The sequence below is a fragment of the Arachis ipaensis genome, chromosome B3, assembly GCF_059453495.1.
Source record: "Arachis ipaensis isolate K30076 ecotype BB chromosome B3, ASM5945349v1, whole genome shotgun sequence".
NCBI classification, from domain to species: domain Eukaryota; kingdom Viridiplantae; phylum Streptophyta; class Magnoliopsida; order Fabales; family Fabaceae; genus Arachis; species Arachis ipaensis.
Window position 1 is genome coordinate 106,522,762 of NC_142438.1, and position 7,393 is coordinate 106,530,154.

General features: G+C 37.9%; 1 pseudogene; it reads right to left on the minus strand.

Annotated features, from left to right (window-relative positions):
• Positions 1–5,367: 5,367 nt before the first annotated feature.
• On the minus strand, positions 5,368–7,071 carry LOC148571935 (uncharacterized; annotated as a pseudogene).
• Between the last annotated feature and the right edge of the window lie 322 nt (positions 7,072–7,393).

Sequence of the window (7,393 nt, forward strand, 5' to 3'; positions counted from 1 at the left end):
TTCCACTTTTGGTGTGAAAATCCAAACCTATGCTTTTGGCCATTATCAAATTTGGCACCGTTGCCGGGGAATTGCAATGGTGTTACATTATTGGCTATTGTTAATATGTGAATATGTGAATAGTTTGTTTTTGATTGGTTGCTTGTTTTTTTCCTAGTAAATATGTCTCTTGGTTGTTAGTTTGCTCTAATAAATTTTTGTTTTAAAATACATATGTGAATAGTTCGTCATCTTGTTTAAATTTTCTTTTTCACTTGAATTGCATGTTTAAAAATTTTCAATTAGTTTTTAGATGGTTGAATTAATTTTGGGTAGATTTTTGTTTGTAAATAGTCCATGATTTTGATTTGGAAGATGAAATTTTGAATTAATTTTAAAGTTTAATATAAATAGTTGCATATTTTTATTAATTTCTTATTTATATGCATATTAGAATGTTGGGTTAAATCCTTTTTGGAAAAAAAAATCACTCTGTGCGTGCGCACATGCCTAGTGCGTACGCACACTCTCATGCATGCCCTCTGCTCACAGTGTTCGCACAACGTATGCATACGCATCAGTGCCTAATTTCTTGTCTGTGCGTACGCACGTAAGTTGGTGCGTACGCACTCCCAATTCACCCTCCTCTGTTAGGAGCTCCCGCACGTTATGTTCAGCCGCATTCCCTTGACCGCAGCCCTTTCACCTTCCCTTGTCTTCTCTTTTCTTCTTCTCTGAGCACCATAACTTCCATTTTCTTTACCATCATCATCATCATCCATCACTTCTCAGACCACAAACCCCCACGCCATAGCCCCTCCCTTCACCTGCATCTTCTGGCAAGCACCCCCCTGTCCGAACCCAAACTCTGCCAACCATCACCGTCGGCCTCGACGAGTCTTTGCGCCCTTCTCCCTCTTCTCACCAACGCCGTAACACTCTCCTTCCCTGCCTCATGCCATCATCACACAACCACCCAACGCCACCGCAGCGTCCAGGCCCCTGCCCTTCGTGCGAAGCCCTTTCCCCTTCCCCTTGCTCCATCGCTCCTCCCCTTGTTCTCTCGATTGCCTTCGAGCAGCAGGAACAGGGCATCTCCCCTATTTCTTAGCCCTGCAATGCGGTGCTACCCTTCTTCTTCACCGCTTCAGTCTCTGAGTTTCACCGCTGGTGTCGCCACTTTGGCCGGCCGCTTCCACCTTCTTTTCCCCTTCCCTTCCTCTGCTCTGATTCTGCTTCCCAAGTTTACCCACTTTCTTTTTCCTTTATTTTGTTCTGTTTTGTTTATCATATTACTGCTAGTTAATTTTGTTTAACTTAATTTAGTTAGTTTATGCATGTTTAGTTGATTAGGTGGTTAGAGAATCTGAGCTGGATAGTGGATTTAGGTTTGTTTTTATTCATGCTGCTGTTTGGAAATTTTGCTGTTTTATTGATTTCCCGCTGTGCTAATTTGGCTAGCCTGATTCTTCTGTACCCCTGTTTCTTGCTGCTGTGCTTTTGTTCACAGCTGTTTGGGGTGAACCAGCTGCTAAATATTGTTAATGGTTGCTTGTGTAGTGATGATTTTTACTTAATGTATGAATTTAAGTTGTTTTTGCTGCTGTTTTGTTTCAATTTAAACTCAATCACTTGACTCAAGATGCTTAATTGTTTAAACTCATGCTGCTTCTAGAATGGTTATTGAATTCAAAGAACAGAATGCTGCCCGGTTGTTAATTATTGCTTTTTCTTGTTGGTGGCTGGTTTTTGAAACAAACAATTCCTAGATATGGCTGTTGCAGTGATGATGATCTTGATAAATTTATGAATTCGAGTTGTTATTGCTGCTGGATTATTCATTATTACTATTTTGATGCTGTATGTTGGGCCATTGATTGCTGTTTTGTTGCTGAATGATACTGCCTCTCTTGAATTTGAATTAAATTGTCAATTGCTCAAGTTCAATTATCCATTTTGTTCTTGCTTCAAGTTTGACTGCTGCTGATTTTTCAATCCATGTTAGCTCATTTGCTTAGTTCCCATGGTTACATATATGGTTGTTGTATTTTTAATTGTTAATGAATTCATAGAAAGTCTGGATTGATTGATTGAAATAGGCCAATTTACTGCTGAAATGCTGCCGGATTTTTCCTAACCTTATTTTATTAAGTGACATTGTGTTATTTGGGGCAACAAGATTTTATTTGATGAATTTCTGGTGTCAAAAAGAATCTTGTTTGCTAAATGGTTTTGGAAAACTCCTCAAGAACTTCTTTGAAAGTTTTGGTCATGCTTCTAACTTTCTTTGCTTACTTGTGATGCTAATTTACTTCTATGCATTGAATAGTTCAAGTGAATTTTTAAATTGACCATAAACTTGAAATTCTTTGGAAAATTTGAGCCTCTTTTCCATAAACTCACAAGTTTGAAGGTTTTTAATCTATGTGGCTGATTTGATTCATTCTATTCATGCCTAACTTACATTAAGTCACATAGATCATGAGGTTTTCAATTCTTGTTTCAACTTGTGACTTTCATGCTTCATTGAAATTTGGTGTTTGAATGTTCTTTGGCTTACTTGTTTCTCTATGTTTCTAACTTTGCCAACACCAAATTGCTTCAACTTATGCCAATTTACTTGTGATTGATGTTTACTTGATTATGTGCTCTACACATACATGTGCATCACTTGTTTTGGCATCTTGAATTTTTGAGAAGTGAATAGAAACTTGCTTGTTTTGAAATTTTTGAAACTTTTTGGAATTAAGGAACTTGTGACTATGCACCTAACTTTTGATTTTTCTTCCATTTCTTTTACTAACTTTTCCCTTCTTTTTACATAACGTTTAACCTTTGTTTTCTTTTTCAACTAACATTTTCTTTTTCTTCACCTAACCTTTAATTTTTCTTTTCCTTTTCAACTAACATTAATTTTTAACTTTTCATAACTTTTGACCTTTTATTTTCTTTTTCAACTAACTTTTTCTCCTTAACATAACTTTTGACTATCTTTTCTTTCTTTTCTTTTTCAACTAGCTATTTTACTTTTACTCACATAACTTTTAACTCTCCTTTTACTTTTCAACTAACATTAACTTTTAACTTTTAATGGTTTTCTTTCTCTGTGTGCATAGCAACAACGCTCCTCAATTTTCTTTATCTTTGACTAACAAGCAAGTCAAGCGGCTGTTTTATGTTTGATTGTGAAGGTTGTGGTAGGCTTAGAGAAGGGGGGGTTGAATCTATGCCTTCCTTTTTAATTACTGTTGTTACCCTTTTAAAATAGATTTGCAATTCTGATTCTGTTTTAACTTAGCAGCGGAAATTTATGAGACAATTTATTTTTGTCTCATGAATATCAGAAAACAGAACACAGCAGAGAAGAGAAAAGCTAACACTAGCATGTATCCTGGTTCGGTTGCCTTGTGCTATGCAACCTACATCCAGTCTCCTCCACAACTGTGGAAGAATTTCACTATAGTAAACAGTATTACATGCACCAATAACACAGGATTGACCCAATCCTTTCACACTCAAGTTCTAACCTAACTTGACATTGGCTATGCTAATACCTAACTATACCTCTTAGTGCTAACCCAACTAAGAAAGGGATACCATTCAGATACTAGATACAAGACACTTAATCAACCTAAAGAAATCAGAAAATAACTCTAGGCTTTTCTCTCAAGTGTATCTCTCAGCCTTTTTCCACTCATGGCTTTTTCTCAATCTTTCTCACAATGCCTTTTCTCTCAAGAAATTACAGAAAGATAAGCTTAGAAAAGTACATTACAATCAGTAAAACATGAAGGAGATTGACTTCATCAACAGTCTCTGTGCTATGCGAAAAACCAGACTAGCAAGCCTCTGATTTAGTTCTTCATACTGGCGGAATGCACCTTTGATTAGGAAGCACTGTCCAGTTAGATGAACTTCTTCAAAGAGCTATCTCTCAGAACAAAACCTCTACTCACTGGTTTTCTCTCCTTAGTTTCTGAATGAACAGCAAACTTCTTATATCTCCTTGCATGTGGCTGAGTTCTTCTTCCAAGGTCAACACCTTGAGCCTTGAGCTTCACCAACCCACAAGCTTACTTTTTCTTCTCAAGCATCAAAGTAGAACCTTTGCTTCTGACTTTTCCAACTTGACCGAAAGCCATGAAGAAGTAACCGGAATTGTTTTTCACTGGTCAACCAAATCTGAACCATAGAGATGCAACTTGGTCCCCAAGTTTTGATTAAGTCCGTAGATATACAGCAGAATGGGGCAGAAAACAACTTTCCCTTCAAAGCCATTTTCAGGTAGTGCAGAGAGTTGGGAAGAAGGGATGAGGATCTTGATGCATGCAAGATGAGATGGATTACCTTTCTTAAGCTTGATTTAGCTTGGGATTTCTGTTTTAGCTTCTGTGCTTCAAGCCTCAACTCTCTCTCTCTTGCTTCTTTGGTTAATGGCTTATGGAAGAAGCTTTTCTTCTCTTTCTCTTTCTTGCTTTTTCTGAAATCTTGATGTGACTTGATTAGAAGGAAGAGGAACGTTGCTTTTGGTTAAGCAGGAGAGAGGGAATTTCAATTCTGAAATCAGTTCGGGCTTGGATCGGATATTAGTATGCATGGCCCGATTTAATTTCTTTGGTTTCTTCCTTTGCTTTTGCTTGGGCTCTTTATTTTGCTTTCAGCCCAATATTCTTTGCTGAATGCCTTTTATTCCATTTGGGCTATTAACATTTGGCCTGCAACAATAAACAATTAGTAGATATAAATTAATCAACACTAATTATTTATTTTGCTCAAAAATAATGTTTGTCATCATTAATTAATTTAGTTAATTTCTTAACTCAACAATCTCCCCCTTGATGACAAACATGATTTAAGCAATAATCAAAAGGAAGTAAGTTTGAGTTAGGTTTAGAAAACTCCCTTTGATTTTATGTTGCTCCCCCTGAATCTATGCTTTCCTCTTTGTCCCTGTTTCACATTGTACTTAAAGGAAGCACAATAAAGAGTTATGTTCAATATATCTTGTACAAGGGATATCAAATGAGCAACATCACATAATCAGCCCAACATCAAGCTATTACCATCAGCAAACAGATTCAGCATGTGAAAACAAGTATTAATGCAGCAAAAATAAGTAACAAGTACTAGTACTAGGATCTACTATCCTATCCTATTGCTATTTTACTCCCCCTTTTGTCATCAAGGGCGGATAAGAGCAACAAAAACAAAATCTTGTATCCTGCAGAAAAGAGTTAGAGCACAGATCAAAGTACTAATTAAGCTGTCTAAAGAGTATCAATAGTAAGAGTTATTACAGTCATCCAAAAAGAGATAGTTCAAAAGTAGCAAAAGAAGCAGAAATCATGAGACAAAAAGAGAGCAGCAGCAGTTTTTATGAGACAAATCCTAGGCATCAGAACCATTCCCTTCCGAAACAGCATCCTCTTCAACATCAGTGGCAGCATCTTCATCATTTTGAAGGTTATCAATGAAGGTCATCAATACAGCCACCCTATCCCTTGACTTCTTCAGGAAGTTCTCATGCTTGCTAGCCAGCTTCCTTTTCTCTTTGCTCAATTCAATCAAGTGGTTCGATTGAGAGACAAACTCTTGAGCAACATCCCTGACCACATTCAGCAGAGTGGATTTCTTCCCAGTGGAAATGGAAGTACCCTCAGTGGACGGAGCAGTAGAATCATCTGGAATGAACTCTTCATCATCATCATCTAGAACCACTCTCTCAGATCGAGTTGGTCCTTTTTGCTGTTTCACTGAACCACCTCCCTTTAGATATGAATGTCTATTTTCATATTTCTCATTGGTCAAGTCAACACCAAAATACTCAAAAATACAAGTTAGAAACATGCCATAAGGAAGAGCTTTGTCCTTTTCACTTCTAACAGAGTCAAACATGTATCTAACCATCAAATATGCAAATGAAATTTCAGTTTTGGTGAGAAGGGCATATAAAACAAGAGTATCAGTGTAGGAAACCCTTTGATATGAGCCGCTTTGAGGCAGAATAATATGATTGACTATTCGGTGCAGTTGAGCACGCTCATATCCTAGGGCTTTGTGAGTAGGTGTAATGCCATCTATTAAAGAGATATGTTCACAAATACTAGCCAGGGCATCATTGTAAGAAACACCAACTCCTTCATCCCACTTAACTGACGTGTAGGCACAGGGCCCAACATCAGTATACTTCAAAGCATCACTGACGGTCTCATTGTTTAAAACGATATCTCGGCCCTTGACATACGAATGAGCAGTGCCCTCATGATAAGTCATGTTTGCATAAAACTCTTTGACCAACAAGGGATAAACAGGTTTTTTGATATCAAAAAGGTGATTCCAGTCCAGAAAAATCAAGTTATCAACAAAAGGAAAACCTTTTCTTTTCAAAGATGGCAAATCAGCGAGAAAAGAGGGACATAGGGTACGGTACTGGATAACCTTCTCATAAAAATCATTGTTCATGGCAGATTTAAATCTATAAGGGTTATAGTTCGAATGAGAAGTCAAAAAGTGAGCTTTGTGATCAAAAGGTCCAATGTCTGGTTCTTTAACATTCTGGAGAGGGACTCGAGTGTTACCTCGTTGAGAGCGCATTGGAACCGACCTGGATTTTGGTTGAGATGGTTCGGGTATGGGTTCCTCAGTCGCCTGACGTTTGCCTTTGGAGGAGCCAGGCTTTGCTGAACTTGGTTTTGAGGAGCCAGGCTTGGAAGGTGTGGCCTTTGGTGGTGGCGTCGGCTTGGCAGAGGCAGGAAACCTTGGAGTGTTTTTGGTCCGAGCCATGGGGTCACAGCGATGAGGAGAGGTAGGAGGAGAAGGAGAAGGGGTAAAGGTGCGGTCTTGAGAGCGAGTGGATGGCTTTGTGGGTAGCTTGAAAACCTTCTCACGAGGAGCCCTTTTTGCAATGGTTTTCTTCCTCATTTGGTTAGTTTCAATTTAAGAAGAAGAGAGAGTAGTAAGGGTAGTGGTGAAAACCGAAGTGATGGAGAAGGAGTTATGGAGGGAAGAGAGGGAGTGTTGGTAACCGTACCCAAAAGCAAGTTTCCAAAACCATGCAACTGCATCACCATTTGAAAAGACTTGAAAAGACATGACCTCATTCAAGAAAGATTTTATTTGATTTTTAAAAATTAATTTTAAAATTTTGAAAAACAACAATATTAACCTGAAACACCTTTTCGGGCCAAAATTAAATCCTCTTGAAAACCTTTTGGGCCACAAAACATTTATTGAAAACCTTTCATGAAACACACAAGTCATCAAAAACTAACACACAAGATTGTAACATTCATATTTGGGCCTTGAGGTGATAAGAAATTAATGAAACATATTTGGACCACTCTTGATCTGAATATTGAGGTTGGCCCAAATTGAGATTCATTTGAAACAAGCCCAGAACACGTTGACTTGATAG